This window comes from Gadus morhua, chromosome 3 (genome assembly GCF_902167405.1).
Source record: "Gadus morhua chromosome 3, gadMor3.0, whole genome shotgun sequence".
Taxonomy (NCBI): domain Eukaryota; kingdom Metazoa; phylum Chordata; class Actinopteri; order Gadiformes; family Gadidae; genus Gadus; species Gadus morhua.
The window spans coordinates 29,965,893-29,992,044 of NC_044050.1; the positions used below are offsets into that span (position 1 = coordinate 29,965,893).

The 26,152-nt window shown below is 47.8% G+C and overlaps 1 long non-coding RNA gene and 1 pseudogene across 1 annotated transcript; one reads left to right on the top strand and one right to left on the bottom strand.

Moving 5' to 3' along the window:
* Positions 1-15,582: 15,582 nt before the first annotated feature.
* LOC115539742 (keratin, type I cytoskeletal 13-like) lies at positions 15,583-20,126 on the bottom strand (annotated as a pseudogene).
* LOC115539763 (uncharacterized) lies at positions 15,811-16,235 on the top strand. Its single transcript, XR_003976022.1, has 2 exons — positions 15,811-15,929; positions 16,002-16,235. It is a non-coding gene; the product is annotated as an uncharacterized LOC115539763 (long non-coding RNA).
* Positions 20,127-26,152: the final 6,026 nt, after the last annotated feature.

Consider the following 26,152-nt stretch of genomic DNA (forward strand, 5'->3'; position numbering starts at 1 on the left):
GTACCCGCTCCAGAGAACACATCACACCTGTCCTCCGTGAACTCCATTGGCTTCCAATTAAACACAGAATCAACTACAAAATCTTACTCATCACCTACAAGGCCCTCAACAGCTTAGCCCCCCCCTACCTTGCCGTCCTCCTCCATCACCACGCCCCCTCCCGATTCCTCAGGTCCAATTCTGCCAACCTGCTACAAGTTCCACGGACTGAGCGACGGACTTGGGGTGATCGGGCCTTCTCAGTTGCTGCCCCCACCCTTTGGAATTCACTCCCCTCCCACATCAAAGTTTCTCCAACCCTCTCTTCTTTCAAATCTGCCCTCAAAACATACCTTTTCACAATAGCCTTCCCCACCTAACTCCCACCTTATTCTTCATGTTTAACCTCTGTTTTTCTTTTATTCCTAGTCTGTCTTACATAGTTTTGTTAGGGCAATATGCAAAGCGTCTTAGAGTACCATATTAAGCGCTATATAAATTTCATTTATTATTATTATTATTATTATAATGTTAGCTCTTAGTGTTAGCTCTTAGTGTTAGTTCTTATTGTTAGCGCCTAATGTTAGCTCTTAGTGTTAGCTCTTAGTGTTAGCTTGTAACACTTCGACTAATCTTTTAGCCCAATTGTTACGATAGAAATGCGAGTTTCTTAATTTGAGAACCAAGCACATTGATTGTGTTCGTTTGAGACCATTTAATAATAATACACATAGCGAGGATATAGCTCAGGGAATTACATTAACCCATATATTTTCAAACTGTTCATATTTCCATATACATTCACCAAACAACCCTCAAATAAACCCACAGTCCAGATTCCCCAAAAGTATTTTCCGCCGATGTGATCTGATAACCACGTTAATAAGCGGCCTCCATTCGCGTGCCCCTTGCGCACACTCGTGCGTTCTCCCTCTAGTTCAAAACAAACAAAAAAAAATATCGGGAACGAAATCCCCGATGTCCCCGAACAAAACTCCGCAAGCAACTGTCTCTTACGTCCGGGGAAAAAATAGGCAAAGAAAAACAAGATGACCCAGGTCGTAACAAAAACCTCCAGCAAAAAATATAAATCGCTCTTACCGACGTATCCAAAGAGTCGGCAAGAGTTGTCGACTTTGTCCAGTGGTTCTTACAGCTTTTCCACTATTAAGCTTTCTCAGTTGGACTGGCGTTTGTTAGAGGTCCCTCTCAGACTCCCTCCATTCACTCATTACGCGCCCCCCCATTCATTCACTTCCTTGTATTTAAAACCTCTCGAACCTCATCCCGTCAGCTGACAGGCACGTCAGCTGATTTGCGGAACACCGATCCCCCGGTCAGAAAACAATAACAGTCATAAATATAAAATAAATACATATAAATATAAGGCCACAGGTACACATTAAGGTAGGAACATTACTTTAGGATCACCACATTATACCTGTGAATTCTTTACATATTGAAACCAGGTAATATTTTTACAGTGTATCCTAAAATATTAAATATGTGGCCTAGTGTCACAAGCTCCTAGTGTTAGCACTTAGTGCTAGCTCTAAGTGTTAGCACTTAGTGTTAGCTTTAAGGCCGGTTTATAATCCTCCGTAAAGTGGTGTACGTAGACACAGAGAGCCTGTCGGAGAACCTCTTCGTAGGTTCCATGCGCATCCAATATTATTTAGCTATCCGTCGTCACAACGGAGACGGCAAGGGCTGGGGTTGATCCACTAACAAAATTATTTCCGGCATCACTTCTCCGTTTGACTTTGTAGGCCTACCTTATTTACTTAGTACATTGTTTACTTTGCACATTAAGGACCAATAAAACACCAAATAGGATTTGTTAAGCTTAGGAAGTTTATTTACAAAACTATTTACCTGGTTTGTAGTCAACATATAAGATCGATCGGGCGGCGGGTTGCAACCCGAAGGAGAGCTTTGAATGCTCGGGGGGGCTAGTACGGAGACTGGATACGGATTACGGATGCAGAGTAAAATACTTTAGCATTTAGTGTTAGCACTTAGCGTTAGCACTTAGTGTTAGCTCTTAACGTTGGCTGGACAGAACCGGGATGACCTCACTGGTGTTAAAACATGATACACAATACAGAAGGAGTTAGGATTAGACACAACATTTCTGCCTCTGATTGATTCCTATTTTCCTTCTCACTCACGGCCATTTTAGGTTTGTTGTGAGAGCATAAAAGGGAGAAGAGGAAGAGGACATTCTTCACCCTGCTGAGAATCTCCTCTGGAGCCGAGTCAAGCAGAGTCCCGGAGGAATGCCTGCCCCCCAACCCAAGGCTAGGCTCCTAGCCCCACCCCCCCCCCGCTAAAGGCTAGGCTCCTAGCCCCCCCCCAACCCAAGGCTCCTAGCCCCCCCCCCTGCTAAAGGCTAGGCTCCTAGCCCCACCCCCCCCCCCCCCTGCTAAAGGCCCTAAGGCTCCTAGAACTCTCCTAAAGGCTTTAAGGCTCCTAGCCCCTCCCCTAAAGGCTCCTAGCCCCTCCCTTAAAGGCTTTAAGGCTCCTGGACCCTCCCCTACCGGCTCCAAGGTTCCTGGCCCCTCCCCTAAAGGCTCTGAGGCTCCTAGCCCCTCCCCTAAAGGCTCGGAGGCTCCTAGCCCCTCCTCTAAAGGCTCTGAGGGCCTCCTCTATAAAGGCTCTGAGGCTCCTAGCCCCTCCCCTAAAGGCTCCAGGGCTCCTAGCCCCTCCCCTAAAGGCTCCAGGGCTCCTGGCCCCTCCTCTAAAGGCTCTGAGGCCCTCCTCTATAAAGGCTCTGAGGCTCCTGGCCCCTCCCCTAAAGGCTCCAGGGCTCCTGGCCCCTCCCCTAAAGGCTCCAGGGCTCCTGGCCCCTCCCATAAAGGCTCCAGGGCTCCTGGCCCCTCCCTTAAAGGCTCTAAGGCTCCTATCCCCTGCCCTAAAGGCTCTAAGGTTCCTAGCCCCACCGATTAAAGGTTCTAAGCCTCCTAGCCCCTCCCCTGAAGGCTCCTGGCACCTCCCCTAAAGGCTCTAAGACTCCTGGCCCCTCCCCTTAAGGCACCAGGGCTCCTAGCCTCTCCCCTAAAGGCTCCTGGTCCCTACCCTAAAGGCACCAGGGCTCCTAGCCCCTCCCCTAAAGGCTCCAGGGCTTCTGCCCCCTCCACTAAAGGCTTCAGGGCTCCTAGACCCTCCCCTAAAGGCTCCTGGCCCCTCCCCTAAAGGCTCCTGGCCCCTCCCCTAAAGGCTCTAAGGCTCCTAGCCCCTCCCCTAAAGGCACCAGGGCTCCTAGACCCTCCCGTAAAGGCTTCAGGGCTCCTAGACCCTCCCCTAAAGGCTCCTGGCCCCTCCCCTAAAGGCTCCTGGCCCCTCCCCTAAAGAGTCCAGGGCTCCTAGCCTTCCGCTAACGGCCAGGGTAAGGCTGACTGTGGCCGTCTGACCCCTGCTGTGACCCTCAGATAACGACTGTTTGCACAACTGCCATTGCTGGGAACCAGACCCTGTTAGCTTATAGTCGGTGTGATGGGATACGCATCATTCACTCACACAAGGACGTGTTCTTACCCTGGAACTCAAACACAGAGTACATAAACTCCACGGCTGGTCGCAGGAAGGCGGGGGGAAGATGGGAATGGGAATCAAAAGTAATCTTCACCAGAGTTTTGGAGCATTTGCGGTCTTACGTGATTATGAAGAGTGTTGCTGATTGGCCTGCTTTAAGGAACACACACACAAACACACAGACACACAGGTGCTTCAGGCCTTTGGCATAATACTGTGTGAATTATGAGGGATGTTTCTTGTGGACTCAAGCTAGAACCAACACTCGGGAGAACCAGAGAAGATAGTGGAAGCTGTTGGGTTTAATCCACTTCATGCTTATCTTTACTGCCAAAGAACATTGCAATGCTTAACCAGTGGGCGCATCAATTGATTGAAATAGGCAAAGTACAAATTGATATATATTGTACACTACAACTACGTCACTGTAACCTGTATTAACTGCAAGCACTACGTAAATCTGGCGGTAGTATTATGGGGCTCTTGTTTTCAGTCTATACGGGTCAACATCGCCACCCCGTGGTCATATTATTAATGCACACAAATAAATGGGTCACTTCGAATAAGACAACTTGTTCAGGTTAAAAGGTGACAAAAAGTACAATTACATTAATCTTTGAAATAAGTAAAATCCTGCAAGTAATCCAATAGAATCAACAGCTGCATTCAATTATTTGTTAGTAATTGTATCTTAGTATAAACCACTACAATCCATATTTAAAATGTTAAGTTGATAAACAACAATCAACTACTACTCCTCAATTACCAATACAAACAGTACTTAATGGTGTACTGTACTATTAATTATACTGTACTATTAATTAGAGTAATAATATTTTTATTTATTAAAAAAAAAAAAAAACTCACAGGCTATATGAAATACTGAGAATAACAGGGTCTTTATTAATATATGAATACAAATAAGTAAAACTCTGAAATAACTACTACTAACGATAATGCAGAAAAACATGACTTGAAGAAGAAGAACATAACATGAACACAAACATAATTAAACAATATCCTATCAAGTCACTGATAAGTTTCTCCAAATTGACATATTAAAAATGCAAAGCTTCAAAGGAGAAGCCGCCTAGTATGGGCCATTTCAATAAAAATCTTCAGAACCTCTTCTTTGTCGATTGGTATGTCCTTCTCTATGGACAGCAGGAGGAGGTCAGACAGCCGCTCTTGACCACACTGATTTGATTTCGGAGCCTTGTTTTTACCAGCTTCAGCTTTGAGAAAGAACGTTCTACCGTTGCAGTGGAGACAGGTAGAGTGGCATATATTCTAATGAATTTGAACAGTGTGGGGAATATGATGTGAGCATCGTGTTCCTTGAATATTTCAAGCATAGACTTGACTGTCCTCTTGGGACACTTGTATGATGCATGGAAGGCTCTCAACTCTGTTTGAAGGTTGGTGTCTTCCCCCTGAAGTCCATAAAATTCACATAGTGAATGTGCTGTATCAAAACCTTGGCCGATATCCTTCCACTGCTCTGGGTCAATGAGTCTCTGCAGTGACATCACAATGTCCCGAGTCTTCCCTTCCCCGTAAAATCTTCTCTCAAGTTTCTGTCTCAGTCTGTCCAGAAAGGTATAGTATGTCCTTCCCCTGTAATATTCCTCCAAGGTCTGGACTTCATCATCTTCTCTTGCTGATTGGGAAGTGTATTTCAGCTTTGCAGGGACTTTTCTTCGTCTACCCTGAATCTTTGTCGGAATGTTTATGTCATTTTCCTCTGCAATTGTTGTGGCAGTGTTGTATATTTGTGAGAATTGGCTGTCTCTCCTCAGTTCCACTACTCGCTTCAGGACACCATCTAACACAGAGTAAGCAGCAGCCAAGTCCAGGTCATCCTGCTGGAGTACTTTTGAGGCAACTGATGTCTCCATGAACACTGGCGTTGCTATTTCAAGACAGAGCAAAAGTTCAAAATCTATGCTGCTCAACAACATTTTAGCCTCTCCTGCAGCCAGATCGGGGGGGTCACACTCTCTCAGATCTCTCAAGTACTGTAGGGCAGCAGGGAGGACCTTCCTAATTGTCTTTAAAGCATCTTCCCTGCAGCTCCACCGGGTGTCTGAAAGCCTCTGTAGTTCAAGGACACATTGGTCTGGATTCATGGCTTTTTGAGTATCCACAAATGCAGCATGGCGCTTTGTAGAGTTGGCAATGAATGTGTACAGCCTCTCAACGACTGTGAAAAAATCCACAAAGTGCTTGTTGGATTTTGCACTCTCAACTAAAACGAGATTTAAACAATGTGCATGGCAGTGCACATACAATGCTCTCTCATTTTGTTTTTGAATCCGGGACTGTAGCCCATTTTAGCGTCCACTCATATTGGCTGCTCCGTCATATCCCTGTCCACAGACATCTTGAATGTTTAAGTTGTTTTGCTCAAGTAGCTTCATCACTACATTCTCCAGTGCCTCTCCCGTTGTTGATGCCACATCACATAGTTAGACAAAGCGTTCCTTTATAGTCATGTTGTGGACATATTGCACAACAAAGGACACCTGCTCAATATGTGACACATCAGTGGTCTCGTCGAGCAAAATAGAAAATTGTGATGCTTCTGTCACTTCCTTCTGTATGATTCGTTTCACATAAACACTAAGTGCTTTTATGAGGTAATTTTGTGTCCTATTGGGCAGGAGAAAAGACCTGGCACCTTTGGTTTGTTTTTCCTTGACTACGTCAAGATGAAGCCCGAGTACGCTGTCATATTGGCCGAGCAAATCCACCAGGTTCAGAAAATTTCCTCTGTTTGAACTTGACAAGCCTTCTTCATTACCCCTAAAGGCCAAAGCTTGTTTTGCCAGAAATAATGTGATGTCCATTAAACGGAACATAATCGCTCTGTTTTTCTGCCTCTCTCTTTCTTTGGCTGCTTCCATCTGAGAATCAGCTACTGCAAAATCCCTCTGCAGTGTATCTGTTTTAAAGGCATTCCTCCTAATCATGCTTAGCATATGCAATTCACTGCTGCGGTGCTCCTTGATCTTCACTTTGGCCTGCCTCCACAAGTTTATCCCTACAGACCTCCACCCTGTCCTGCTCTGAAACCTTTCCTCATTCATAAAATTCCTGCAGCTAAAGCAATGCATGGCATCATTCAGTCCAGTCTCAGGTGGCCCTGGACACGACACTTCTTCTCTCCCATGTGGCCCGCCTGGGTCTCCGGGTGAATCTCACAAAGAGTTGCCTGGTGCCATCGCAGAGCATAGTCTTTCTCGGTGTGTCTCTCGACGCAGTCGCCATGAAGGCCTGTCCGTCGCCACAGCGGGTGGACGGCATCCTCCGCCTCCTTCTCCTGTTTCGGGAAGGCAGGCCGTTGCGCTATCCTAGGGAAGCTGACGGCTGCCGCTACAGTGGTTCCTCTAGGACGGCTGTCGCTGCGCCCCCTCCAGAGGTGGCTGCACAGCTGTCATCTGGATGTCAGGTGGCATCCAGATGTATTACTAGGTAATACTAGTAATGCATCTGTCTTTCAAGAAGGTTGTGTGATATCTGGCTGTAGGTGAGTTTGGTAACTTAAGATTCCTTTTGTTTTGAATTACGATTGCTAGATTTAACTTTTTATCTGTTATTGCAGTTTGAATGTAGCCTTTTCGGTTGTGATCAGCTAAGTGGTCGTTCTTGGTAGTATCTGCTACTTGGGTGGAAACAAAAGCCGTGATAGCTGGGCAGAGCTAAGTCTGCCTGAGCTGCCTTTGCCCACTTAAGGGCCAGCTGTTATTAGCGTCAGCTGTTGCGTCAGGACCCAGCAAACGAAGACCCGGGAAACAAAGACTAAGGGAGTCTCTCTGCGGGAGTCCCTCGAGGAAGCCCCGGGGAGGCCACCTGCCCTATTGTAGCTATGTGTCGTACTTCAATCATTGTCAGGATTTCACCAGACGGCGCTACCATGGCTCCTCTGCTCGGCGCAGTAACCCGTCCAATCTTTGCCATCCACCTACCCGTGCTTGCACTGACCTAGAGGTCATGGGAGGACTCTGGAACTGCCAATCGGCGGTCAAGAAGGCGGACTCGATTTCAGCCTACGCGTCCCTCATGACCCTTCACTTCCTGGCCCTGACAGAGACCTGGATCACTCCAGAGAACTCTGCTACTCCTGCTGCCCTCTCCACCGTCTACTCATTCTCGCACACCCCTAGACCATCCGGGCGAGGAGAGGGGACCGGACTCCTCATCTCGCCCATGTGGTCCTACCAGGTCCTTCCACTAGAACACTTGGCCAGATCTGCGTTTGAACTCCACGCTGTCACGGTCACCATTCCCATCAAGCTCTCCATTGTGGTGATCTACCGTCCTCCAGGTCTCTTCCGTGACTTCTACGACGAAATGGATGCCCTCCTCAGCTGCTTTCCTGAGGATGGCACCCCCCTCGTTATCCTAGGCGATTTCAACATCCTGCCAGAGAAGTTGCACTCACCTGAACTAACCAACTTTTTCGCCACCTTTGACTTAACACTAACCCCTTCTCCTCCCACACACAGGGCCGGGAACCAGCTTGACCTAATATTCCCCAGGTCCTGCGGCACCTCTGCTCTCTCCGTTACCCCGCTCCCTGTGTCTGACCATCACTTTGTTGATTTTTCTCTCCCCTTGAAATCCTCTCCCTCCCTCCTCTCTAGTTCCCACATTGTCACCACTCGCTGTAACCTCAAATCCCTCTCTCCCTCTACGTTTGCCTCTACTGTTCTGTTTTCACTTCCTTCTATCGAACGATTCTCTCAACTATCTCCAGATGAATCTTCAGACACTCTGCTATCCTCCCTCTCCTCCTCCTTGGATTCCCACTGTCCCTTCCACTCCAGACCAGCGCGATCCTCACCGCCCCCGCCTTGGCTGTCCCATCCTCTGCGGTCTTGTAGAACAAAGCTGCGAGCAGCGGAGAGGAAATGGAAGAGATCAGACTGTCCTAATGATCTATCTCACTATCTTTTCCTTCTTTCAGATTTCCCCTCTTGTGTGTCAACAACCAAATCTGCCTTCTACCGGGACAAAATCAACTCCTCTGCCTCAAACCCCAGGAAACTGTTCTCCCTGTTCTCGTCCCTCCTCAACCCTCCCTCACCCCCACCTCCTTCCTGCCTCACTGCTGATGACTTTGTTAACTACTTTACCCAGAAAGTGAAGGACATTAGTTCCTCTTTTATCCCTGCCTCCATTCTCCCTCCTCCCATCCCCTCCTCTGTCTTTACCCAATTTATCCCTCTCACCTCTGACGAGGTCAACAGAATAATAACATCTAACCATGCCACCACCTGCCCCCTTGACGCCATCCCCTCCTCTCTCCTCCAGGATGTCTCAAGCGACATTCTGCCATTTCTCACATCAACTATCAATTCCTCCTTCACTTCAGGCATTGTTCCAGCGTCTTTCAAGACTGCCAGAATAAAGCCTCTCCTCAAAAAACCAACTCTTAATACCACCGACATCCAGAACTACAGACCGGTATCTCTTCTTTCGTTCCTGTCTAAAACACTGGAACGTGCCGTTGCTAACCAACTGTCCTCCTATCTCTCATCTAACAACCTCCTTGACCCTCACCAGTCATGCTTCAAGAAAGCACACTCCACCGAGACGGCTCTCCTCGCGGTGACTGAGTCCCTCCGTGCTGCCAGAGCCTCGTCCCTCTCATCGGTCCTCATTCTGCTCGACCTGTCAGCAGCATTTGACACGGTGAACCACCAGATCCTTCTTGCCACTCTTGCCGAACTTGGAATCGCTGAATCTGCTCTTTCCTGGTTCACATCCTACCTGACGAACCGCACCTATCAAGTGACATGGAATGGCTCCTTGTCCAAACCTTGCACGCTCGAAACTGGTGTCCCTCAAGGCTCTGTACTGGGGCCTCGTCTGTTCTCCCTCTATACCAGGTCTCTGGGCTCGGAAATTGCATCACACGGCTTTTCCTATCACTGCTATGCTGACGACACTCAGCTATTTCTCTCTTTCCCCTCATCTGAGAAAACCCTGATTGCAACACGCATATCGGAATGTCTGGCGGGTGTCAGCACCTGGACAACTGCCCATCACCTGAGGCTTAACCTCAACAAAACCGAGCTTCTCCTAATCCCAGGGAAAGACTGCCCACACATGGACTTACTGGTCACCGTCGAGAACATTACTGTATCTCCCTCTCCAACTGCCAGAAACCTCGGTGTGGTATTGGACAACCAGTTATGCTGCACTGCAAACATCACTGCGGTCGCCCGATCCTGCAGATTTGCACTTTACAACATCCGCAGAATCCGGCCCTTCCTCACAAGGGAAGCAGCTCAGCTTCTACTCCAATCACTGGTCATCTCCCGCCTCGACTACTGCAACTCACTCCTGGCTGGACTTCCTGCCTCTGCGATTAAACCTTTGCAGCGCATCCAGAATGCGGCAGCGCGCCTCGTGTTCAACCTACCAAAGTTCTCCCATGTGACCCCCCTCTTCCGGGACCTCCACTGGCTCCCTGTAGTAGCTCGCATCAAATTTAAGACGATGGTACTGGCATACAAGGCAGTCGATGGAACTGCCCCTGCCTACCTCCAAGTATTGCTAAAGCCACACACCCCTGCTCGATCCCTCCGCTCGACTACCTCAGCTGGACGACTGGAACCACCATCGCTAAGAGCTAGCAAAGGTCGATCAGCAAAGTCACAACTTTTCTCGGTTTTGGGGCCTCAGTGGTGGAACGAGCTCCCTGCCGCTCTCAGGACCGCAGAGTCGTTCACTATCTTCCGAAAAGGACTCAAGACTCACCTGTTCAGAGTTCACCTCGACTCTGCATAGCCACCTTTCCTCTTCTGACCACCATTGTACACTGTATTGTAGTGTATTGTATTGTATTGTATTCTAGCACTTAACTGTGTAGCAACTGCAGCAGCTGCTATCATGTCTGTAATAGGGGGAATTGATTAACCTAGCGATTGTGGTACTTGCACTTGGTTCTATGAACATCCTTTCTGTACCGACAGCGATATATTGATGCACTTCTTATGACAAATGTACTTATTGTAAGTCGCTTTGGATAAAAGCGTCTGCTAAATGCCCTAAATGTAAATGTAAATGCATGCTGCCTACTTGCTTTGGCTCCGTGGAGGGACAAATCGTTTCTTCTCCAGGGCATGCCCATGGGTTCCATTGCATCCCGTCGGAAAACCGTCACAACAGATGCCTCCCTCTCGAGGTGGGGTGCTGTGTGGCAGAACCGGCCAGCTCAGGGGCTGTGGCCTGCTCAGGTCTGCTCGGAGCATATCAATGTTCTGGAGCTGCGGGCTGTGCACAGGGCACTGCAGTCATTTCTTCCCTTTCCTGGGTGGCCGGCATGTGCTCGTGCGGTCGGACAATGTCTCGGCCTCATCCGGGGACCTCCTGTTGTGGGCAGCACCACGCCTGGTCAGCCTGAGAGCAATGTATTTGCCTGGGGTACAGAATCTTGCTGCAGACTTACTCTCCCGTTGCAAGCCGCCGCCGGGGGAGTGGCGGCTTCATCCGGAGGTCATTCTCAACATCTGGGACGTCTTCGGCAGGGCAGAGGTGGATCTCTTTGCCACAAAGGAGTCGACCCATTGCCCCCTGTGGTTCTCCTGGACAGAGGAGAGCAGCCCTCTGGGTCAGGATGCTCTCGCCCACGATTGGGGGCGAGAGCATAGAGGTTCCCCTCTATGCCTTTACACCAATCCCTCTGATTTTACCGACGCTACAGAGGGTCCTCCAGCAGGGTCACAGACTGCTGTTGGTAGCCCCCTTCTGGCCAGGGAGAACATGGTTTCCACTGCTGCGCAGGCTCTGCAGCAGTTCACCACAGTGCCTTCCCGACAGGAAGGATCTCCTGTCTCAGTTACAGGGCAAGATCTGGCATCCCGACCCTCGTTGCCTACAGCTATGGGTCTGGCCGCTGCAGGGCCCAACCCGCTGCTGACGGAGTGCTCAGACGATGTCTGCAATACCATACTGAACGCCAGGGCGCCTTCTACCCGGGCGCAGTATGAGAAGAGGTGGCAGCTATTTACGGCATGGTGTTTAGACAGGGCTGACGACCCTGTGCATTGTTCAGTTCCAACAGTTTTGGAGTTCCCCCAGTCACTCCCGGATGGCGGCCGGGCCCCAGCTACTCTGAGGGTATACGTGGCAGCCATCTCCTCGAGACATGCTCGTAGATAATGACACAGTGGGGGGCCACAGATTGGTGTCCCTTTTTCTGAAGGGGCCGTTGCGGTTACGACCCCCACGAGCACAGCGTGCCCCAGCATGGGATCTGCTCCTGGTGCTCGATGCTTTATGCTTGCCTCCTTTTGAACCCCTGGCTCAGGCGGAGCTGAAGTGGGTCTCCACTAAAACTGCCTTTCTCCTCGCCATCGGCACGCCTGGAAGGCGTGCCGATGGAAGACCTCTGTGATGCAGCATCATGGACATCACCATGTACCTTCTCCAGGTTCTACCGGGTGAACGTTGCCACTCCCCATCCGTTGGCCGTGGTCCTGTTGCCCGACTCTGCTGTTCCCTCTCAATGAGGTAGGTGTTGGAGTTCCTCGTGACCTTGTTGGTATGAGCCATCCAGTGCTTGAAGCACCGCCTCTGGCGGTCAGTAAGGATGAAATAGAACGATAGTTACGTATGTAACTACGGTTCTATGAATCCTGGATGACCGCCAGAGCGCTCTGTCACTCAGAATCCTTGTGTACTCGCGAGAAGATTCTGCAGGAACAGATCCTCTGATGTCACCGGAAGATATAGGCTGTCCGGAGCTTATCAGGGGTAACAGGTGACTTTGTTGATATTAGGTACTCGAACTGCGCATGCGCGAGACTGATAAATCCAGTGCTTGAAGCAACGCCTCTGGCGGTCATCCAGGATTCATAGAACCGTAGTTACATACGTAACTATCGTTGTTAAGCCTGCCCTCATTAAACAACATTTAGTGGCTGCATTCAACATGTGATAGATATATTTAAGTATTAGGGAAATCTGCTAAACAAAGAAAAATCACAACACTGCCAGTATTTAATATTGTCTATATGAAAACAACACCTAAATGCCTTTTATACATACAAGTCTCCAGATTTGTGTTTTCTGGTTATCTTCAAATTTGACCTCCATTATAGACAACAGAAGAAAGGCAGAGGCACGCAAAACAGGTGGCGGTCCACCACCACCACCTCTCACAGAGGCTGAAGAGATGGCATCTCTGGGGGGAGCTCATCGGACCCAGCCACGCCCCAGGACACAGGGGCCTACATAAGAGGTAAGTTATTCAAATGAATGGCATGTACATTAATCCTTTTTCTAGTGTTCAGTAATGGCCACCCATTCATCTTAGAAACCACTTGCAACACTGATTTTTTTTCTTGTAGCAGTAGGCTACAGTTCTTTGTAATTGGCTGCTGTTGCTTTCAGATATCAATCTATTTTAAGGTGACTCAGTTTGAAATTTTTTGATGGGACATGCACACTATTGTAAAAAAAAAAAAAAAGTAATTAGGGGGGGCACTTTTTTGTGTAATCAACTGTCTAATCTTCATCTTCTACCAGTTACTGATGATGGTCTAATCTGTCTCGTGGAGCCTTCTGCCATAACACACCTCCATGCTGTTGTAAGTACTCTTAATATTCCACAGATTTGTCATAATGGGTAGAGTATAACGCAAACATTCTGTTTCATTACAGGATGATGATGAAGACACCTTATCAGCTGCCACAGAGAGGGTAAGGGTAATAACTTTACCCTAACCCTTTAGTAATAACTTTGGTTTCAGTTAATTGTTCCACAATACAACTTGCAACTTCTTTCTCTCTAACAGAGCAATGCCGGAAGTTACAATGAGGAAGAAGGTCCATCAACCTCCACAGCACAGCTTACCTAGTAAGATGTTGTTCAGCGTTGACCCACAACTTACAATGACACTAAGTAGACATGGCACTGTGAAATTCAACGTCATTTATGTTCCTATAGCTCCCTGTGAAAAAACTTTACAAAGTATATTTAGAATCTCAAATAAACAAATCACACCTAGAAATGGAGCACATAAGGCTGCAGATCACCAAAACAAAAAAGGAAATACAACTGCTGGACCATCAGTTAAAGGTGGGTGACGTGCCCACAGGTGGATGTTTTTTAATTGTTTCAACAACAAAGGATTAACAACTGTACAACATTTGCCCTTCTAGGAAATAAAGAAGACCCCATAAAATGAGGCATATTGTCGTTCTTTGATACTGGGGAGGTGATGGGTCAGTTAGAAATGATTGAAGCGTATCATCACTCTAACAGCTCTTCCATCTCGTGCATCAGCAGGGGGGTCAGGATTATTATCTGGATCATTGGGGGAAAGAGTAGGACATTGTTCTCCTTTAATAGTGGCAATGTTGTGGAGAACCACACATGCCACTATAATGTCACAAGCCCTTTCCGGGGTGACCCTGAGGCTACGAAGGCACTGGAACCGGGCCTTGAGTATGCCGATGGTCATCTCCACTCTGGCTTGTGTCCTGCAGTGAGCCAAATTGTAGTGTCGCTGTGGGCCAGGGTCACGGTCAGGGTAAGGGGTCAGCAGATAGCGCTGGCAGGGGTACCCTCTGTCTCCGAGTAGATAACCATCAAACATCAAACCAGAGTTTCCCTCATCTCGGGTTTAACTAACTCTGAGTTTTCACTAAACCTGCTTTCTGAAACGGGCCTCCGGTCCACTTGACATCGGGTAGGCGCATGAGTGTTTATTTGGCTACAGGCTTTTCTAATGTCTAATTTTGGCTGCTGTATGTGGTGCACTTTCCTATCCTTAACGTAAACATTAACCTATTCAGTAGGCCTGCCCCGACGTGAGTCCGACATGACGATTTGTCTTTCCTTTACTTCTCAAACTACGTGACAATTGCATGTTCATCAGCCCGATTTTTTCCTCGGGGGAGAAACCCCCAAACCCCCGTTTTAAAAGGACTCTAACTTCTGGGCTACAGCCCCAGACGTTTTCAATTGCTAGCGACGCTCCTGCCCTTAACCATTCATTAACCACAAATATTGATCTACATTTACCCTTGAAAAAGCACACAAGAAAGGATAGTGAACTTGCTCCCTGGCGCCATGTCAAACCTAACTTATAGGGCAGAGGTGATAAGCTACCTTCCACCATTATAGTATCTATATGTTTTATAGGCCTAATAATAATCATAGTTTACCATAAAATATAGGTTTTTTTTCTCCCATATCACCTTGACCTGACTTAACATTTGGTGGTGCGTTTATTTTACTGTAAAACTGAAATTAATATATTATCCACATCAAGTTATATGGATCAAACATACAGTCAAATTAATCTTGTGAATATGGGTCATGAATATGGGTCAATATTGGTCGTAAACGAGTCTCGTTCTGACCTTGAAACTAGTTTCTAAAAGGTGAGTTTGGCCTTAATTTTATAATATCGGTATAACAAATGTACTTTGCATATAATCTAGTTTGATTTATTTAACATTCGGCCGAATTGGAGTTGGTCAAAAACGGGTCACATTACGACACGGCATCCAAAAGTCAGTGGTCTTTGACCGTGGTCGTCTAAACGTTCGGTGGGTCTTAGCCGAAGTCAACCGGGAATAACGGTTCCATTTTACACAAGCTGCTATGAGTCGGAATGATCGTGAAATGTTATAATTATTCAGGTTTCCGTTACACTATCTCAGGGCGATACGGAAAAGTAGCAACAGCAAATTAGGCCCATCTGGCACTTAATGTACGCACTCATTGAATGTCATTTGTCCTGGCACTTAAGAATACTACTCAGCATTGAGTAGCGTCCTATCTTAGCTATCTCTGTTCTGAACAGGGAATGGGTTAACCTAGTGATGGTTAGCGCTTGGCACTTGGTTCTATGGACATCCTTACTGTACAGACAGCGATAAACTGTTCTAAAAATTTTACTGATTGTAAGTCGCTCTGGATAAAAGCGTCCGATAAACGCCCTGAATGTAAATGTAAATGTTATCAATTGGTTGAAAGGGAAGGTCCACCAAAACAGAAGCTTCTATTGATGCAAAAATAAGTGATGAATGATTCTCAGGGCCAGGTTTTAGTCAGCAAGGTAGAGCACTCTTTATTATTTTATTGGACCCAAATACTGCGGGCACGACACAACAGCTCTGGGTCTTTGATTCCTGGGTGTGTAGGAGAGGGGAGTCCCTGGATGTGTATTTTGGAGGAATTGGCCTCTGGTTCCTGGGTGTGTAGGGGGGAGATGTTGGCCTCTGGTTCCTGGGTGTGTAGTTCGGAGGAGTTGGCCTCTGGTTCCTGGGTGTGTAGGGGGGAGGTGTTTGCCTCTTGTTCCTGGATGTGTAGTTTGGAGGTGTTGGCCTCTGGTTCCTGGGTGTGTAGTTTGGAGGAGTTGGCCTCTGGTTCCTGGGTGTGTAGGGGGGAGGTGTTGGCCTCTGGTTCCTGGGTGTGTAGGGGGGAGGTGTTTGCCTCTGGTTCCTGGGTGTGTAGGGGGGAGCTGTTGGCCTCGCCTGGTGCTCTGCCTACGGTCGAGAGGGCTGTCCTTACTGGTGGGTTCAGCCTCTGTGACCACGCGGTAGGTGGTCTAGGTGCTGGAGCTGGAGCTGCTGCCAGTGCTAGGGGTGGGGGAGAAGAATATTATTATAGATTAAGCAAGCCATTAAATCCAGTCACCTTCCCTGAATATCAGAGCCTTTTGATTATGATTATGGTGGTTTATTTTGACTACAAATTGTAAATAAAGCAATACCATGAGATGGTATGGATTCTCCTCCCATGTGCTGTGATTTCCCTATTGGATTAATAAGGCACTATCTCCTCTTATATGTCCTTTCCCGTGGGTTTACTTCCCTGTTGACCTTTTTTATGTGAATGCATTGATGGATGCTGTGGTGGCACACGTTTCTAAAGCGTGCCTTAAGGGGTGATATTCTGCCACCAGGTATGAGTGTGATTATCCATTACAGGCCATTTGATGATCGGCCTTTTCTTGTACCTTAGTGACATCACAAAGGGGCGTGTCTACCTAGTTGTATGATGGACGGATCAGAAACGTTTGCTACGGTCCACTGGGTATGCGGGTAGACTGATCTATCCAGCATACATCTAGGTGGACACGCCCACTTGTGATGTCATGAGGACACAGGGAAAGGCAGATCATCAAAGGGCCTGTAACGGCTGACAACACTCACACCTGGTGATGTGACATCACCTCGGGTAAAGAACCGCAGCCCGTCCCCTGACCGACCTGGCCTACTCGTCCAGCAGTCTGCGGTACTCTGCGATCTCCATCTCCAGGCGCGTCTTGGTGTCCAGCAGCATCTGGTACTCCTGGCCCTGGCGGTCGATGTCGCCTTGCAGGTTGACCAGCTGCTCCTCCAGGCTGGTCACCTGGTTCTCTGTCTCCTGCAGGGTGCCCTCGAGTGACCCTTTCTGTGGTCCGCAGGGAGGGGAGAGGAGGGGGGAGAGAGTGTTAAGGAGGGGAGAGGAATGGACCAATGTCACCTCTCTTAGGTTCAATAGTGAAAAACACTAACTATGGTTACCCTATCCCTGATCACACCCTAATTAACTAGGGTACAAATATCCCCTGACCACACCCTTAGTAACTAAGGTAACCCTGTCCACACCCTAATTAACTAAGGTAACCCTGACCCCTGACCACACCCTAATTAACTCAGGTAACCCTGTCCCCTGACCACACCCTAATTAACTAAGGTAACCCTGTCCCCTGACCACACCCTAATTAACTCAGGTAACTCTATCCGCTGACCACACCCTAAGGTGCGGTCTTCCGCAGACAGCAGTGCACCCACCATGGTGAGCTGTGATTGGAGCTCTCTCTGCAGGGACTGCAGCAGGCGGTTGAGGTCTGTTTTGGACGTGTTGATGGTTTCTGTGCTCACTGCGACCTCCTGTTTGACCGTCGCCGCCTGCGATGGAATCAAACACAAGGAGCTGAAGATAAACACTTATGTAGATGGAAACACAACGCAGCATACAGCACGGAGAACATGTTCTGACCAGTGGCGTCCTCGGTTCCTACCTTCTCTTGGAACCAGGCTTCCAGTTCCTTCTTGTTCTTGGCTGATGCCTGTTCGTACTGCTCGCGGATTTCTGACAGGACGGCGTTCAGGTCCTCCGTCGGCCCCGGGTCCATCTCCACTGAGCTTCTGAAAGGCTGTGTTTAGGATCAGAACGTACGGCGGTTAGACATGATGAGACACGAGGAGACATGCATGACGGGAGCCTGGCATTACAAATCCACCTCCTCATGGTTCTTCTTCAGGAAGATCAGCTCCTCCTTCAGCCCTTCAATCTGCATCTCCAGGTCAGACCTAGCCAGCACGTCCAGCAGCCTCTTGAGTCCGGCGAAGTCCACCTCCACCGACTGCCGCATGCTCAGCTCGTTCTCCCTCCTGTGGAGCACAGCGTTAGCGAGGACTACCCTCAGAGACATCCGCTCTCTACAGTCAGCCTGCGCAGTCACGGTGTCTGTCGCTTTCTGGTCTTCTTACTTTGTCTTGAAGTCGTCCGCCGCCAGCTTGGCGTTGTCTTTTGCCAGGTAGATGCTTCCGTTGACACACAGGGCGCCATGGACCTAGAGCGGCGAAGAGCAGGGCAGAAGAACGCAGGAGTAGAGGAATGAGTCATTATGCGAGGTGTTCAGGAGGACGGATGGTAAGCAGCGTGAGGCCAGTGGCGAACTTAGCCCTTTGGGGGCTCCAGGCGAACAGTCATTTGGGGGCCCCTGCATCTACCGTTCTCAGTACCTTATATCGCATAATGAGATACTCCATACAAGGGATGAACAAAAGTCACTATCCTTCTTTCATGCAAATGTTAATTATCTATTTACAAATTGAGAATAACATACAAAACAATAAGATTAGTTATGTTGACACATTACACTGACTGTTAACCATAAGTCCTCATTTACCTGAGGGTTTCCAGTAGCTCACAGCAGCTATCTGCTGTGAGCTACTGGAAACCACTACTGGAAACCCACTGATAGCTGCGTCCAGCTATCAATATATTTCCTGTGCTCTTCAGACCTTTCATGGTTGATTAGATGCATTGTAAGGTTATTCTAGTCTTTAAATCCTTCCTCACTCAGTTGTTTTTGTTTTCCAGAAAGGCAACAACAAAAGCAAAAAACACGGTCTGCACTTTCACTGTAGACTAACCAAGACCTGTTCACCCTCTCATCATTTTTCATTACTATGTAATAGTATGCTTTTGTGAATCTGCGGCCCTTGGGCCAGAGTGCTGGGTCATCCACAAGAATATGTGTGCACCTGCCCAAGACACAGCAGCTTGGGCCAGAGTGCTGGGTCATCCACAGGAATATGTGTCTCGCAGTCATTGTTCGTTATTGTCATAAATTTCAATAACCAAAGTGGAAGAAGGAGAGTGACAAATATTCACTACCAGTTGTGCATCATCTCCGTCAGTTTGTTGACACACGTCATTAGCATCGCTGCTGGCTGAGCCAGAGCCACTTGGAATGAAAGGAGCAGTAACGTGACAGCAAACGACGTTGACGGCTGCTCTTGATCCCGCTGCCACTGCGGTGGCTGTAAAACAGCTGGATAGCTTTGGCAGCTTTGAAAGAAAGTCCTGCCTTTAGTCTTTCTTTTTATGTGACCCGCTTTCGTACGATCGCTTCATGTTTCACTCGATTTATGTCTCACTCGATTTCTCTCTCTCTCTCTCTTACCGCTTACTGTTTTGAATTTGACATAATTTCCGCATACGCATGATGAGCGTGATGCGCGTAACATGGAATAGTCCATGTAGTGCAGACTGAAGGGGGGTGCACACGGAAAGATCGTCAAAACATGAGTAATAATTAGACATCCCGATGCTACTATTGTGAAGAGATTTTTATAAAAATAATAAATATGGGGACAAAATATATGCATTGGGGCCCTCTTGACCAGATCAATATTGTAAATAAGAAACTGTTCTTAATGTTTTATCGGGAAAAATAAAGGTAAAAAAAAAAAAAAAATTTTTTTGGGGGCCCCAAAAACCTTCTATGGGGCCCGGGGCTCCAGGCAAATGCCTGGTTTGCCTAATAGTACGGCCCGCCCCTGCGTGAGGCGGAGGTCTTCCAGAAGCTCAGGGGACGTACCTTGTTGCGCAGGTCTGTGATAAAGATGAAGAAGGCAGAGTAGTCTCGGGATCTGGGAGAGGTTTTGTTCTCCAGGAACTGTCGGATCTTCAGCTCCAGCTCGGCGTTGCCGTTCTCCAGGGAGCGCACCTTTTCCAGGTAGGTGGCCAGGCGGTCATTCAGGTTCTGCATGGTGGCCTTCTCGCCGCCACCGAAGCCACCGCCAATGAAGGCGCTTTTGGTCATGAAGGATATAGTATTGTTCGAGCCAATATTGGTATTTCTGGAACTGTTGGTCGTGGAAATGTTTGTGGTGATAACGGCGCCCATCGTAGGTGCTGTAGGAGAGGAGAACCAGGAGATGAAGAGAGGAGGAGAGAGCGACTGTGGTGCACTCCCCTGCTCCTGCCCTGCTCTTTATAATCCCACAGCGGAGGAGGACTAGGAGGCGCAGAGACGGGCTGGAGGGAGGAGCTGCCACAACACTCCTCCACCTGCCACACACGCCCTACTGCACCCATACGTGTTTGTAGGGAGGGTGGAGGGTGGAGGGTGGAGGCTGGAGGGGGGAGGGTGGAGGGTGGAGGGGGGAGGCTGGAGGCTGGAGGGGGGAGGGTGGAGGGTGGGCACCCACCAGCTTGTTACACTGATTGTTAACAAGAAGCTGTTGTGTGGTTGGCAGGAGAAAAAAATGAGGAAATGGGGCGGAGCCTCAGGGGCAGGGGGCGGAGCCACAGGAGCAGCTACTGGGAGGGGCTGGCTGTCTGCTTTCCACATGCACGCACACTAGCGATGCGCGGTTGGCGGTTGCAACCGCGGACTCCGCGGTTAAACTGCGGATCGGGCGGGTGACGTGACAAAAAATTATATTTTAAATAAATTCGGGCGGTTGGCGGTTAACCAACGAAATTCAAAAATATATACACATTGTTAAATGTCGTTACCTACTTCCAAGCACATTTTGAAATAATCCAGGCAGTAAATTGGCCTCTCTGTCTCTATCACACACACACACACACACACACACACACACACACACACACACACACACACACACACACACACACACACACACACACACACACACACACACACACACACATACACGCACACACGCACGCTCACAAACACGCACACAGACACACATGCACACACACACACACACACGTGTACGTCAGACATGTTTACACTACCCACACACGCGCACACACACAGGACACACACGCACACACAGGCACACGCGCACATACACACACGCAAAGACATGCACGCACACACACACACACACACACACACACGCAAACACACACTCACACAAACAGCACACACAAATATTTTTTGTGAAATAAAAATACTACGTACTTTGTGTATAGGTTCACCTGCAATGACCCAGCATGAGAGTAACGGTCTCGCCTCTCGTTTTGTGTGACTTGTTTCCGCCAGTAGAGGGCGCTGTTACTGCGTCCATCTCCTCTGTGTGCAGGGAGTTCGGGTCAGGCTCTGCGTGCCGCCGGCTCCTGCCTGTGGGGCCGCGGTGGGAGCCGCACCCATTTTCACTAGCTTAACGAAAGTCGAACGAAAACCATGCCTGGTTTGCTTTGTGACCCATTGTCTGGGGCCAAACTGCTTTAAATACTGTTTTTAGTTACCAAGGAACTGACCGCCTGCTGAGGATGTTTATTGGAGCTCTAGATACTATCTGAGAACTAACACACTTAGTGTTGGCCTGTTGGCTCAGTGGATATAAAACGGTCGGTAAACCACTAAACCCTGATCTCATTTAGTATCATACCGTACTGCAGCATTGTTCTCCACCTACAATAAACTATTGTTTGGAATCCCATCGAAGTTGATTGCAAAAGAAAAAACGAAATTTACTAAGGGCACAACTGGTGCAATAGATTGTGTATGAAAATTAAGTTGAAGTTGTGTGTTTTTGTGTAATAGTGTTGTGTAGAAATAGTGTTTATTAGTAGTTTGTAGTAGTATTGATAACCCTTTCCAAAGGAACACTAGGCTCCATTGTGGTTCTCTGGGCCCTGCTATTGCTACACTGCTGGAAAGTGTTGGACGAGCTTCAGGTTCTGCTGGCCAGAGAGGGAGCATTCAAGCCTGCAGCTTATGAAAGCCCACATAAGTGTGAACTTATCAGGAGGGAGAGCGGGTGGGCTGGTCACCAAAAGGTCGCTAGTTCGATCCCCGGCTTCTCCTAGAGGTGCCCTGAGCGAGGCCTGACTCCTCCTGACCAGCTGGCTGTCGCCCTGCGGGTTTGACTCCGCCGTCGGTGTGTGACTGTGTGCATGAATCGGTGAATGTGAGGCAATGCTGTCAAGCGCTTTGAGGGGCTACTGTTCAGGAAAGCGCGGTCTAACTGCAGTCCGTTTACCATTGCGCTGTTGGCAGGTGATCTGAGGTGGAGGCCGCTGGTAACAACAGGGCGGTGGGAACTGGACAACGCTGGCGTAGAAGCTGGAACCAGCACAGCTCTTAAAATGTTTCCTACGCAGTCAAAGTGTACTTTATGTGTTTGATTGAACTGCTTTTCATCAGCGCCCTATTTGTTCATGCTGTTAGCACCGGGGAGGGAGCATGAGTCACCGATCCGCTAACACATCGTTGTGTCGCTCACCTTTAAGAGTGTTTGTCGAGCTGGATCCTGATAGTGCTGATAGCACTTAGTGTTAGCTCTTAGTGTTAGCATTTAGTGTTAGCTCTTAGTGTTAGCTCTCAGTGTTACCTATTAATGTTGGCACTTAGTTTTAGCTCCTAATGTTAGCCCTTGGTGTTAGCTTCTAGTGTTAGTTCTAGTTGTTAGCTCTTGGTATTAGCTCTTAGTGTTAGCCGTTAGTGTTAGCTCTTAGTGTTAGCCCTGAGTGTTAGCTCTTAGTGTTAGCTCCAAGTTAGGGATGGGCGTGAGGAATCGATTACTCGAGTACTCCTCGTTACAAATGAACTCGGTTGGTGGACAGGCAAACTCGAGTTTGCATATACACACACAAACAAAGTTTTCTGAAGCAAATGTATACATTTTCTGTCGGCGCCACAAACGCATGCCGTGGGCGCGTGTGGCGCCTTCCGTGCCGTGTGCAGGCACGCCAGAATTCAAAAAGTTAAGAGATGGCGGTTAAAGCAAAGCGCAGCGAAGAATTGAAATACTTTAAAGAAATAGGAGATCATAAGGTGAAATGTAAAATATGCCAAGCGAAATCGAGCTACCAGAAAGTACTATGCGGCACATGCTCCTGAAATACAACGGTGAGTTCGGGAAAGCAGACCCGCAGCAACCAAGTGTGTCGGCCATTTTCACCGCCGCAAGACGCAGCTTTAGTCCCGGCCGTGTAGAGAAGATCACAACGCTGAGTATTTCCATAGGCCATTTGCTGCCGTTTTATTTGCAGCTTTAAACTATTTGCAATGGTTAGGCTACTTGTTTCGTTTTTGTTTTTTTAAACTGTTAAAGGGCTTGGTTCGACGTGATTTAAATTGTGAGACGCATATTTATTTTTGCAAGGAAAATGTGTTTTGAACGTTTGCAAAAATAAATAATGAATACTCTGATAACTCTGACTGTTTTGCTGGAGAATAAGGATTACATGTTTGGTTGGTAATATTGCCGTTCATCATCAGGCCTATTCCTGCTGCAGATGCGTTGCATTTTAAAAATAGATTTGATTAAACGAGTACTCGATTGATCCTCGAGGAATTCCTTCGATCACTCGAGTTTGGAATTTACTACTCGTGCCCATCCCTACTCCAAGTGTTAGCTTAGTGTTAGTTCTTATTGTGAGCGCCTAATGTTAGCTCTTAGTGTTAGCACTTAGTGTTAGTTCTTAGTGTTAGCTCCTAGTGTTAGCACTTAGTGCTAGCTCTAAGTGTTTGCACTTAGTGCTGGCTCTAAGTGTTAGCACTTAGTGTTAGCTTTAAGGCCGGTTTCTAATCCTCCGTAAAGTGGTGTACGTAGACACAGAGAGCCTGTCGGAGAACCTCTTCGTAGGTTCCATGCGCATCCAATATTATTGCTGAGTTCTTCAAGGAAAGTGGTCAAATCCAAAGGATAGCTTTTAAGAGACTTTATTTAGTATAAAGTATTTTCAGTATGGTAAATTGAGACTACGGTGCAAAGGGAGGTTGAAGCGTATCTTAACACGTGTCGAGCGTCTCCTAGCTGATCAAAAACATTAACCCTTGTATGTCTAATAGCTGCCGAGAAGATTCTGGAGATCTCTCCCCCGTGTTCCTGGTGTTATCGTCTGGTCCGCAAGACCCGGAAGCAGTTAGAGAGGCTGGTGTGACGTATTACCCTCGGCTTCCTCCCTTGTCTGTGGTGCTGCCTTCTGTGGCTAAAGTATTTATTGCGGCCTTCAGTAAGGTCTTGCTCCCCTTATGGCTATGTATAGTATTTACGGCTTATATGTTTGGTCCTACTTCCTAGTGGTTTAGTGAGGGAAATACAGCTTGTGTTCTTAAAATACGTAACAATATTTAGCTATCCGTCGTCACAACGGAGACGGCAAGGGCTGGGTTGTTCCACTAACAAAATGATTTCCGGCATCACTTCTCCGTTTGACTTTATACCTTATTTACTTTGTACATTGTTTACTCTGCACATTAAGGACCAATAAAACACCAAATAGGATTTGTTAAGCTTTGGAAGTTTATTTATAAAACAATTTACCTGGTTTGTAGTCAACATATAAGATCGATCGGGCGGCGGGTTGCAACCCGACGGAGAGCTTTGAATGCTGGAGGGGGCTAGTACGGAGACTGGATACGGATTACGGATAGTAAAATACTTTGGCCTTTAGTGTTAGCACTTAGCGTTAGCACTTAGTGTTAGCTCTTAGCGTTGGCTCTTAGTGTTGGCTCTTAGCCTGGACAGAACCGGGATGACCTCACTTGTGTTAAAACATGATACACAATACAGAAGGAGTTAGGATTAGAAATACACAACATTTCTGCCTCTGATGGATTCCTATTTTCCTTCTCACTCACGGCCATTTTAGGTTTGTTTTGAGAGCATAAAAGGGAGAGGAAGAGGACATTCTTCACCCTGCTGAGAATCTCCTCTGGAGCCGAGTCAAGCAGAGTCCCGGAGGAATGCCTGCCCCAACCCAAGGCTAGGCTCCTACCCCCCCCCCCCCCTGCTAAAGGCTAGGCTCCTAGCCCCCCCCCCCCCCCCCCGCTAAAGGCTCTAAGGCTCCTAGCCCTGTCCTAAAGGCTTAAAGGCTCCTAGCCCCTCCCCTAAAGGCTCCTAGCCCCTCCCTTAAAGGCTTTAAGGCTCCTGGCCCCTCCCCTACGGGCTCTAAGGCTCCTGGCCCCTCCCCTAAAGGCTCTAAGGCTCCTAGCCCCTCCCCTAAAGGCACCAGGGCTCCTAGACCCTCCCCTAAAGGCTTCAGGGCTCTAGACCCTCCCCTAAAGGCTCCTGGCCCCTCCCCTAAAGGCTCCTGGCCCCTCCCCTAAAGAGTCCAGGGCTCCTAGCCTTCCGCTAATTGCCAGGGTAAGGCTGACTGTGGCCGTCTGACCCCTGCTGTGACCCTCAGATAACGACTGTTTGCACAACTGCCATTGCTGGGAACCAGACCCTGTTAGCTTATAGTCGGTGTGATGGGATACGCATCATTCACTCACACAAGGAAGTGTTCTTACCCTGGAACTCAAACACAGAGTACATAAACTCCACGGCTGGTCGCAGGAAGGCGGGGGGAAGATGGGAATGGGAATCAAAAGTAATCTTCACCCGAGTTTTGGAGCATTTGCTGTCGTACGTGATTATGAAGAGTGTTGCTGATTGGCCTGCTTTAAGGAACACACACACAAACACACAGACACACAGGCGCTTCAGGCCTTTGGCATAATACTGTGTGAATTATGAGGGATGTTTCTTGTGGACTCAAGCTAGAACCAACACTCGGGAGAACCAGAGAAGATAGTGGAAGCTGTTGGGTTTAATCCACTTCATGCTTATCTTTACTGCCAAAGAAAATTGAAATGCTTAACCAGTGGGCGCATCAATTGATTGAAATAGGCAAAGTACAAATTGATATATATTGTACACTACAACTACGTCACTGTAACCTGTATTAACTGCAAGCACTAAGTAAATCTGGCGATAGTATTATGGGGCTCTTATTTTCAGTCTACACGGGTCAACACCGCCACCCCATGGTCATATTATTATGACACACAAAGAAATGGGTCACTTCGAAAAAGACAACTTGTTCAGGTTAAAATGTGACAAAAAGTACAATTACATTAATCTTTGAAATAAGTAAAATCCTGCAAGTAATCCAATAGAATCAACAGCTGCATTCAATTATTTGTATGTAATTGTATATTAGTATAAACCACTACAATCCATATTTAAAATGTTAAGTTAATAAACAACAATCAGTAGCACAAATTAGTTTGAATTATCAATACAAACAGTACTCAATAGTGTACTGTACTATTAATTATACTGTAGGCCTACTATTAATTAGAGTAATAATATTTGGCGTTGCAGCATCTTATCTTATAGCTTATCTTTGTATACG